The sequence below is a fragment of the Grampus griseus genome (assembly GCF_964374135.1).
Source record: "Grampus griseus genome assembly, chromosome: 14".
In the NCBI taxonomy this organism is placed as follows: domain Eukaryota; kingdom Metazoa; phylum Chordata; class Mammalia; order Artiodactyla; family Delphinidae; genus Grampus; species Grampus griseus.
Window position 1 is genome coordinate 21853577 of NC_139008.1, and position 12123 is coordinate 21865699.

Sequence of the window (12123 nt, forward strand, 5' to 3'; positions counted from 1 at the left end):
AACCCGTGTCACCTGCATCGGCAGGCGGACTTTCAACCACTGCGCCACCAGGGAAGCCCCATTCTTTTTTTTTCCTCTGTTTTTTTAATTCAGAAGATTTTCTTTTTCTATTTTTTTATTTTCATTTTTATTTTTATTTATTTATTATTTTTTTGCAGTATGCAGGCCTCTCACTGTTGTGGCCTCTCCCGCCGTGGAGCACAGGCTCCGGACGCACAGGCTCAGCGGCCATGGCTCACGGGCCTAGCCGCTCCGCGGCATGTGGGATCTTCCCAGACCAGGGCACGAACCCGCGTCCCCTGCATCGGCAGGTGGACTCTCAACCACTGCACCACCAGGGAAAGCCTATGATACTTTTAATGTATTGTTCGATTTGGTTTGCTAATATTTTGTTGAGGATTTTTGCATCTATGTTTATCAGTGATGTTGGCCTGTAATTTTCTTTTTTTGTGATAACTTTGGTTTTGGTATCAGGGTGATGCAGGCCTCACAGAATCAGTTCAGAAGTGTTCCTGCCTCTGCAATTTTTTGGAATAGTTTAAGAAGGTACATGTTAACTCTCCTCTAAATGTTTGGTAGAATTCACCTGTGAAGCCCTCTGGTCCTGGACTTTTGTTTGTTGGGGGTTTTTTAATTACTGATTCAACTTTATTACTGGTAATTAGTCTGTTCATATTTTCTATTTCCTCAAGGTCCACTCTTGGGAGATTGTACCTTCCCAAGAATTTGACCATTTCTTCTGGGTTGTTCATTTCTTTGGCATATAGCTGTTCATAGTAGTTTCTTATGATCATTTGTATTTCTGTAGTGTCGGTTTTAATTTCCCCTCTTTCATTTCTGATTTTATTGATTTGGGCCTTCTCCCTTATTTTTCTTGATGAGTCTGGCTACAGGTTTATCAATTTTTTTTATCTTTTCAAAGAACCAGCTTTTCGTTTCATTGATCTTTTCTATTGTTTTTTAGTCTCTATTTCATTTATTTCTCCTCTGATCTTTATGATTTCTCTCCTTCTACTAACTTTGGGTTCACTTATTCTTCTTTCTCTAGTTCCTTTAGTTGTAAGGTTAGGTTGCTTATTTGAGATTTTTCTTGTTTCCTGAGGTAAGATTGTATTGCTATAAATTTCCCTCTTAGAACTGCTCTTGGGCTTCCCTGGTGGCGCAGTGGTTGAGAGTCCGCCTGCTGATGCAGGGGACACGGGTTCGTGCCCCAGTCTGGGAGGATCCCATATGCCGCGGAGCAGCTGGGCCCATGGGCCATGGCCGATGGGCCTGCGCGTCTGGAGCCTGTGCTCTGCAACGGGACAGGCCACAGGGGTGAGAGGCCCGTGTACCACAAAAAAAAAAGAACTGCTCTTGCTGTATCCCATAGGTTTCGGATCATTGTTTTTTCATTTTCATTTGTGTCTGGGTATTTTTTTATTTCCTCTTTGATTTCTTCAGTAATCCATTGGTTGTTTAGTCTCCACGTATTTGTGATTTTTGCAGTTTTTTTCTTATAGTTGATTTCTAGCCTCATAGTTCTATGGTCGGAAAAGATACTTGATATGATTTAAATTTTCTTAAATTTACTGAGGCTTTTTTGTGGCCTAGCCTGTGATCTGTCCTGGAGAATGTTTCATGTGCACTTGAAATTATGTATATTCTGCTGCTTTCAGATGGAATGCTCTATGTATATCAATTAAGTCCATGTGATCAAAGGTGTCATTTAAGACCAGTGTTTCCTTATTAATTTTCTGTCTAGATGATCTGTCTATTGATGTAAGTGGGGTGTTAAAGCCCCGCCCCCCACTATTATTGTGTTACTGTCAATTTCTTCTTTTATGTCTGTTAATATTTGCCTTATATATTGAGGTGCTCCTATGTTGGATGCATATATGCTTACAATTGTTATATCGCTTCTTGGATTGATCCCTTGATCATTATATAGTATCCTTCTTTGTCTCTTGTAACAGACTTTATTTTAAAGTCTATTTTGTCTCATATAAGTATTGCTACTTTTGATTTCCATTTGCACAGAATACCTCTTTGCATCCCTTCACTATCAGTCTGTGTGTGTCTCTATATCTGAAGTGAGTCTCTTGTAGGCAGCATATATACAGGTCTTGTTTTTGTATCCATTCAGCCACTCTATCTATGTCTTTTGGTTGGAGCATTTAATTCATTTACATTTAAGGTAATTATTGATATTTATGTTCATATTGCCATTTTATTATTTTTCTTTTTTTCTCTTCTCTTAAGATTTGATGACTATCTTTAGTGTTATGTTCAGATTCCTTTTTCTTTTTTTTGTGTATGTCTAGTTTAGATTTTTGGTTTGTGGTTGTTACTATGAGGATTTTATATGGCAGTCTGTATATGTGTGTGTATTGGTGTGTGTGTGTATATAAGTTGCTGATCTCTTCATTTCAAATGCATTTTTAAAACCCTGCATTTGTACTCTCCTCCGCTCCCAATTACTATTTTTGATATCATATATTTACATCTAATTGTTTTCTGTATCTCTTAACTGCTTATTGTGGGTATAGATGATTTTACTACTTTTGACTTTTAACCTCCCTACTAGCTTTGTGTGTGGATGATTTCCTACCTTTACTGTAGGTTTGCCTTTACTGGTGACCTTTTTCATTTTGTAATTTTCTTGTTTCTAGTTGTGGCCTTTCCTTTTTCCTAGAGAAGTTCCTTTAACATTTGTTACAAAGCTCATTTGGTGGTGCTGAACTTCTTTAGCTTTTGCTTGTCTGTAAAGCTTTTGATCACTCCATCAAATCTGAATGAGAGCCTTGCCAAGTAGAGTATTTTTGATTGTAGGTTTTTACCTTTCATCACTTTAAACATATTGTGCCACTCCCTTCTGGCCTGCAGAGTTTCTGCTGAAAAATCAGCTGATAGACTTATGCGAGTTCCCTTGTATGTTACTTGTTGCTTTTCCCTCACTGCTTTTAATATTCTCTCTTTATCTTTAATTTTTGTGTTTTTGTTTGTTTGTTTGTTTGTGGTACGCGGGCCTCTCACTGTTGTGGCCTCTCCCGTTGCGGAGCACAGGCTCCGGATGCGCAGGCTCAGCCGCCATGGCTCACGGGCCCAGCTGCTCCGCGGCATGTGGGATCTTCCCGGACCAGGGCACGAACCCGCGTCCCCCGCATCGGCAGGCGGACTCTCAACCACTGCACCACCAGGGAAGCCCAGGTTCTTTTTTTTTAATAGATTTAATTAACTAATTTATTTATTTATTTTTGGCTGTGTTGAGTCTTTGTTGCTGCACATGGGCTTTCTCTAGTTGTGGCGAGCGGGAACTACTCTTCATTGAGGTGCACAGGCTTCTCATTACGATGGCTGCTCTTGTTGCGGAGCATGGGCTCTAGGCACGTAGGCTCCGGTAGTTGTGGCACGTGGGCTCCAGTAGTTTGGGCACGTGGGCTTCAGTAGTTGTGGCTTGCAGGCTCTAGAGCACAGGCTCAGTAGTTGTGGTGCATGGGCTTAGTTGCTCCACAGCATGTGGGATCTTCCTGAACCAGGGCTTGAACCCGTGTCCCCTGCATTGGCAGGTGGATTTTAACCACTGCGCCACCAGGGAAGCCCTTTTCACAGGTTCTTATTGGCCTGTTGATGTTCTTTTTTGTAATGTTCTATCATAGTTTTATTTTTAACAGACTATGTCTAGATGTAGGTATTCTTTTGTTTATTTTTTCCTAGAACATGATGAGTCCTTTCAGTCATCAAGGGAAAGTTTTAGTCTCTGGCTTCCATATCTATCATCTCATCTTTCCTTATTTTTGTGTTTTTGCCTTTTTTTATACCAATTATTCATTTTAATATGATTCACCCACAACTTCAATTATGCTTTTACTGCCTTGAGTGATTTTAATTCTGCTATGTGTCTTTTGTTTCCTCACTATCCTTTCTTAGTGTATGATTAAAAGCACAGGCCATAGGGGCTTCGCTGGTGGTGCAGTGGTTGAGAGTCCACCTGCCGATGCAGGGGATGCGGGTTCGTGCCCCGGTCCGGGAGGATCCCACATGCCGCGGAGTGGCTGGGCCCGTGAGCCATGGCCGCTGAGCCTGCGCGTCTGGAGCCTGTGCTCCGTAACGGGAGAGGCCACAACAGTGAGAGGCCCATGTACCGCAAAAAAAATAAATAAATAAAAATAAAATAAAATAAAAGCACAGGCCATGAAGTCAAATTGTCAGAGCTTGAATCCTGGCTCCAGTATTTACTAGTTGGGTGACTTTGAGCAAGTTCCCTAATGCCACTCAGTTTCCTCAATTATGAAATGAGGGCAATGATAATACTATGTATTCATGGTGTTCTTGTAAGAATTAAACAGGTTAACACATGCAAAAGCATTTAGAATAAAGCGTGGTACACAGGAAGTGTTAAATAAATATTAGCAACTTTTATTGCTGTCCTCCTCCTCATCATCATCTGTTAGCTCATTCATCTCCCTTTTTTAATCTCATTTTGCCTTTTCATCTAAGCCTGTTTTCTCCTTATGGTTTTCTGTTCCTATTTCATGGAAAAATTATGTCTTTTTGCACCCTATTTAGGCTATCAAACAGTTTTCTGAAATTTGGTTGTGAGTCCTGCATTAAACAAGGTTCAGAGGTATACTCTTCAAGTTTAATCTCCATATTGTATTCCTTTACATTGCAACATTTTTTCACAGGTTCCATGTGTGGTTGTCTGCTTCCCCATGCTTCAAGATCAATCTCTTCATGCTGTGTCAGCAAATTGGTACATGAAGTATCCTTGACCCCATTCTTGGTTCACTTTGTGACAACATCTTTCCTTCTGTAGCTGAGCAGCTAATTATGTGCACAGCTTCCAAGTTCCCTACAGCATCTCCTGCCTACTGTAATGGGCTCGTCTCCTTCCTCCATGTCCTATTCAAGTGATGCAGTATTAAAAAGGCCCCATAATTTCCAGCATGTACTGCAGACTAGTTTCTTCGTATACCTTCTTTGGCAACAACTACTCTACTTAAACGTAGGTTTGGTTCTGAAAAAGCTGTTTGTAAGAGCAAAATGACACCTTACAAGTGACCGATGTGAACATATCCATTGAAAGTTAAGCTTTACTTTTGTCTCCATGGTAATCATACATCTCTCTTTTTGTTGGTTTTCAAAACTCTCCACTACTTTTGGACATGATCAAGGTAAATGGTATTCATAAACCCCCTTAAAAAAAAAACCCAAATGCTGTAAACTCTAGAGTCAGGAACAATGGGATGGCCAAGATCCAAAGACCACATGTGATCAACTAATGCCATCTGTTGGAAGCAGGCTTTTTATTTGTTTCATCTGTGAACATTCTAAAAAAGGACATTTTTGAACTGAGGAGCGACTGTGGTTCTTTACCTTGGAAGACGATACCTCACTGAATTTAAAGTGCCACGACTATCTCCTTCCTCATTGTGGTCTGCGACCCTGCCACCCCTATCAGCTGTAGGAAGATGGCCTGGCAAGGCAAGGATGAGAAAAAAAGGAGACAGTTCTTCCAGTTCTCCCAGAGTAGTACCTGGCAGGGCAAAGCAACAGCTGCCTAATTTTCTATGTGCGATGTCACCTGCATCTCTGCATCTCTGCATCCAGGGGTGGGGGGAGGGGGGACTAGGAGTATACCCAGTGGGCCTGTTGCTCTTTCTCATGCAGTCTCCTGAGGTAAAATTTCTCAGTCCAGCTCATCTACTATTTAGTTAGAGGAGATTCTGCCTAGCTTCTTTTAGTCTTTGTTTTCAGTGACATTATTCCACTCCTTTCTCTTGGGCCTTCCTAAGTATTTTACAATAGGAAATTACAAAGCTCCTAGACAGAACCCATTTGAATCCAAAGATGTGTTTTAATTGCCAAGTGTGAATTCTTTCTAATATAACAGCTTTATTGAGGTACAATTTACATATCATAAAATTCACTCACTTAAGTGAGCAAATCAGTGGTTTTTAGCAAATTTGCCTAGTTGTGCAACTGTCTAACCCAATTTTAGAATATTGGAACACTAGAACAAATTTAGAACATGGATCACCCCAGCAAGATCCTGCATGCCCATTTTCAGTGAATCCCTGTTCCCATCCTCAGCCCCAGGCAACCATTCATCTGCTCTCTATAGATTTGCCTTTTCTGGACATTTCAAGTGCATGGAATCATGTAGTATGTGGCCTCTTGATCTGGCTTTGATTTTACTTTCTTATTACCATCTTAAAAAGCTTAAAATGTCTTTCTAGCCTTTCCACAGGGTTTAAAATTTTCATGGTGAGAGCTCCAGGGAGGCCTTCTCTGACCTCATGGGATGTTGTTTTCTGGGCTTTTCATGATCTAGGAGCCTGGGGGCACATGGATCTCTCAAATAAGTGCTGAAGGAACTGTGTTGGGGAATGCACACTAAGGAAAGCCAGCAGTCCTTTGGGGAATTCCCTCAAGGTTGGGTTAACATCATCTAACATTGATCTTTATTTGTCCAGAAGTGCTAAATTTCCCTTTATTCTTTTGCTTTTTGTTTGTTTGTTTGTTTTTTTCATTTTTTTAAAGTCTTTATTGAATTTGTTACAATATTTCTTCTGTTTTATGTTTTGGTTTTTTGGCCATGAGGCATGTGGGATCTTAGCTCCCTGATCAGGGATCGAACCCGTACCCCCTGCGTTTGAAGGTGAAGTCTTAACCACTGGCCTGCCAGGGAAGTCCCCCACTGTGTGTCTTTTGAAAACCCACTCACCTCTCTGTTGAAGTTTATCTTGTTCTCCCAAGTGAAGGCGAGGAAAACAGTTGGGACAGGGGGTGGTCCGAGGTGATAGAACTAATTTATCTTCCTGGATTTCTACTACTATTCTCCCCATTCTACCCCTGCACTTGCATCAGAGTTTGAGTAAAAATCACAGTGCAGAGCGAACAGGAGCACTACTCTGATGAGGACCAAACAGACCTAGAGCTAAATGTTCTCAAGTGCCTCTCTGTGTGCCCACAGCTATGCTAAATGTCTGACACATATATCTCATTCACCTTCCACAGGGATTCTCTAAGCTTTATATAAAATCAGGCCCATTTTACAGATATGCAAATGGTAACCTTGGCCAAGATCACACAGCAGTAAATCCACTTTTACTCAGTTGGACCTTTTCTCTTTGGCCGAAATGTTCCTGTATCAAGCCACAAATTAACTCTAGCTAATAACATCAGCAAGAGAAGGGGATAAATGCTTTTCTGAATCATGCTTTTTCTATCTCTTTTTTTTATTATAAAAGCAATTTAATTCTATTAAATAAAAATGATCAAAAATATTTTTGTTCATACCACACTATCACAAGTATTTCAGTTTTCAAAATATCTTTCTCTATCTTGTCCATCTGCTTTCATCTCTTTATATAGTTGACATAATGGTATATATTCCCTTTTTTATTCTTCTATTTTATCTGTCATTGTTTCTTGAATGCATTTTTCTTTATTAATACTTAGATTTTGTAGCTATCATTTTGAAGTATTTAATAGATAATTTATTTTAAAACTTCATTTTTTAGTTTTCTATTTTACTTAAGTATTAATTGGGTATATATCTCCTTATCTTCCTCTTAGTTCTAGATAATGTGAATTCTCTTCTTAAGGTCACTTCATCTCTCTAGAACGTGTATCTACATCATTGCCCCTAGTTCTCTCTTTTTTTTTTTTAATAAATTTATTTTATTTATTTATTTATTTACTTTGGATCCGTTGGGTCTTTGTTGCTGCGCGCGGGCTTTCCCCAGTTGCAGCAAGCGGGGGCTACTCTTCGCTGCAGTGTGCAGGCCTCTCATTGCAGTAGTTTCTCTTGTGGCAGAGCACGGGCTCTAGGCGCGTGGGCTTCAGTAGTTGCAGCACGCAGGCTCAGTAGTTGTGGCACACGGTCTCTAGAGCGCAGGCTCAGTAGCTGTGGCGCACGGGCCTAGTTGCTTCGCAGCATGTGGGATCTTCCCAGACCAGGGCTCGAACCCGTGTCCCCTGCATTGGCTGGCGGATTCTTAACCACTGTGCCACAAGGGAAGTCCCTCTCTTTTTTTAATTGAAGTATAGTTGATTTACAATGCTTCAGGTGTACAGCAAACTGATTCAGTTTTATATATATATAAATATATTTATATAAACACACATTATATGCCTATGGCTATTCTTTTTCAGATTCTTTTCCATTACAGGTTTTTACAAGATATTGAATATAGTTCCTTGTGCTATACAGTAGGTCCTTGTTGTTTACCTATCTTAGATATAGTGGTATCTGTTAATCCCAAATTCTTAATTTAACCCTCCCCCCTCCTTTCCCCTTTGGTAACCATAAGTTTGTTTTCTATGTCTGTGCATCTATTTCTGTTTTGTAAATAATGTAATTATCATTTTAATGACTGCAAAGTATTCCATTCATTTTATAAGACATAATTTTGACTGGTCTTCTAATGTGGGACATGTAAATTATTTTCAAATTTTTGTTATCACAGATGGTGCTGTGTACTCATGTAGAGAGATTATTTTCATTATGAATTATTTCCTTATGATAAATTCCCAGAATGTGATTTCTGACTTGGACTAGAGACATTTTTGTAGCTCTGTAAGCATAGTGCCAGATTGCTTTCTAAAAGTGTTGTACCAGATTGACTTCTAGGTAGAGCTGCACAGTGACGTAGGATAATAGAAACTCTCTCCTATAATACATAATGATATGAACAATAACAACAGTTTAAGCCTAAAAAATTTCCCAGTTACAGCCTGATTCTTTAAACATTGAGAGGTAGAGGATAAGGAGAGAAACAAAAGATCCTGCATGTTGTATCTCTCAACCCAGAACCCACAACCCCGCTGTCCTTCTAAAAGTGATGCTGAGAGGAAAGGGGGTGAGTTGACAAAATTCTGAGAGTTCTCATTGGTAATCACCAGTGTGGAAAAAGCAGATGGCAGTGGTGACTGGGCAGCTGCAAAAAAAATGTCTAAGAGAAACCTTTGAGCATGAAACCCCTCCATAATTTGGTAGGACCTTATTAGGAGTGGGAGAAACTACCAGGGTTTGCATCTTCCAGAGCTCCATGCTGAGTGGGGGATGTGAGCTGAATTTTTCAGGAGTGAATCATGTCTCTAACTGGCGTGGGAGTGGGATGGACCCATGGTTCTGGAAAATTGGCCAAATTTTAGAAAGAGAGTTCAAAGCCCAGGTTTCCTGGCAAGGGCAACTGAGTATTTCCTTTTACCCAACCCCTGTACCCTCAGGCTACAGAAGAGAAATCCACACACCAGTCCTTGAATTGTGGCCAAGAAAGTGAGGGAAATAAACTCACCCTAGATAATGGTGGGGAAAATGTCAAGATTTTACCTGATTATATCAGAGTAAGAACATCAGAAAGAAAGAGACAGAGACAGAGAATGAGAATCTAAAAGAAAAACATGACCTAAGAAACATAAATTATTTGTGTTGCAAGAACTTAGTAATAATATAAATTTAATTTTTAAAATTTATAGATGAACAATGTGCTACTGGCAAAGGGATAGATATATAGATCAACAGAATAGAATTGAGGGTCCAGAAATAAGCCCCTCATATTTATAGTGACTTGATTTTTGACAAGGGTACCAAGATAATTTTATGGAAAAAGAATAATCCTTTTAACACATGGTGCTGGAATAAATGAATATATACATGTAAAATAATGAATCTGGGCCTCTACTTTACACCATAGTCAAAAATTAACTCAAAATGGATCAAAGATCTAAATTCAAAAGTTAAAATTATGAAAGCTTAGAAGAAAACATAGGTGCAAATGATCATGACCTTGGACAGGCAACAATGTCTTAGGACAACAAAAGCACAAGCAACGAAAGAAAAAATAGTTAAACTGAACTTCATCAAAATTAAAAACTTTTGTGCTTCATAGGACAACATCAAGAAAGTGAAAAGACAACTCACAGAACGGGTGAAATTTCTTTTGCAAATCATATATCTGATAAGGGACTTGTATATAGAATGTATAAAGAAGTATTATAATTCAATGATAAAAAGATAAATAACACAATTTTTAAATGGGCAGAGTAACTGAATAGACATTTCTCCAAAGAAGATATATAAAGGGCCAACAAGCACATGACAAGAACGCAACATTACTAGCATTATTAGCCATCAGGAAAATGCAAATCAAAAACACGAGATACGGGGCTTCCTGGTGGCACAGTGGTTGAGAGTCTGACTGCCAATGCAGGGGACACGGGTTCGAGCCCTGGTCTGGGAGGATCCCACATGCTGCGGAGCAACTGGGCCCGTGAGCCACAACTACTGAGCCTGCGCGTCTGGAGCCTGTGCTCCGCAACAAGAGAGGCCGTGACAGTGAGAGGCCCGTGCACTGCGATGAAGAGTGGCCCCCGCTCGCCGCAACTAGAGAAAGCCCACACACAGAAACGAAGACCCAGCACAACCAAAAAAATAAATAAATTAATTAATTTTTTAAAAAAAAGAAACATGGGATACCAACTCACAACTGCAATGAGAATAATAAAAAAGATGGAAAACAACAAGTGTTGGTGAGAATGTGGGAAAATTGGAACCCTCACATGTTATAATGGAAATGTAAAATAGTACAGCAGCTTTGGAAAACAGCATTTGGCAGTTCCTCAAAAGTTAAACAAACAAAAGAAAGTTAAACATAGAGTTACCATATGACCAAGAAATTCCACTCCTAGATATATGCCCAAGAGAAATAACAGATGTCCACACAAAGACTTGTACACAAATGTTCATAACAGCATAATTCATAATGACCAAAAAGTGGAAACAATCCAAATGCCCATCAACTGATGAATGAATAAATAAAATATAGTATATCCATACAATTAAACATTATTCAACAATAAAAAGAAATGAAGTAATAATACATGATACAATGTGGATAAACCTTAAAAACATTATGATGAGTAAAAGAAGCCAGTCACAAAAGAACATCTATTGGATGACTTCAATTATATGAAATGTCCAGAATAGTAAATCTATAAAGACAGAAAGTACATTAGTGGTTGCCTAGTGTTGTGGGCATGTGGGGAGATGAGGGACGAGAAGAGGATTTGGGAGGTGACAGCTAAGAGGTATGAGGTTTCTTTTTGGTGCAATTAAATGTTCTATAATTGATTATGGTAATGACTGTACAACTCTGTGAATATTAGTATATTCATACATACATGTTTTTTAGTAAACGATTGAATTGTACAATTGAAATGGGTGAATTATATCATGTGTGAATTATATCTTAATAAATCTGTCATTTTAAAGTTTGTAGATGAGGTGATAAAACCGCAGAATCAGAGAAAAAGAGGGGTTGAGAAACCAAAGAAACAAATTGAGATCTAAACAATGCTATTAATGATCTAATAAATGAGAACCAGCAAGGAATAAAGCATACAAGTCTAGACAGCTAACAAATGGCTTAGAGGAAAGGTTTCAGATAACTACACTTGCTACAGAAGATGAAGTCTAAGAGCAATTATAAAGAATATGACTGAAATGGAGACCAAACAGTGCTAATTCCTTTAGTGGGTAACCCAATAAATAGTGTAGACAACATATACTAACATATAAATGCAGAAATTTTTCCTAAAATGAAGAACTGCTTCTGTAAATTTTAAGAGTATGCTGTATTCCAAGAAAAACTGATCCAGAATAATTGACCAAAAGAAATAATATGATTAAATTATTGGACTTCCAGGATAAAAGAGATTCCATCCGCATCTGTGTAGGAAAGAAAAATCAATAAAAGTGGAAATATCTGATGGGCCTCAGACTTACACACAGCAACCTAGAATGCAAGAAAACACACTGGAACAATGGTCTGCAACATTCTGAAGGAAAGAAAATGTGACATAAGAATACCACTCTTGGGCTTCCCTGGTGGTGCAGTGGTTGAGAGTCTGCCTGCCGATGCAGGGGACACGGGTTCATGCCCCGGTCCGGGAAGATCCCACATGCCGCAGAGCGGCTGGGCCCGTGAGCCATGGCCGCTGAGCCTGCGCGTCTGGAGCCTGCGCTCCGCAACGGGAGAGGCCACAACAGTGAGAGGCCCGCGTACCACAAAAAAAAAAAAAAAAAAGTTTTCCTCACAAGAAAAAAAATTCTATGTATAGTGACAGATTTTA

General features: G+C 39.3%; 1 protein-coding gene across 4 annotated transcripts in view; it reads left to right on the plus strand.

Moving 5' to 3' along the window:
* DNAH3 (dynein axonemal heavy chain 3) overlaps positions 1–12123 on the plus strand; it is a 194028-nt gene that overhangs the window by 121776 nt on the left and 60129 nt on the right. The window lies entirely within an intron of this gene.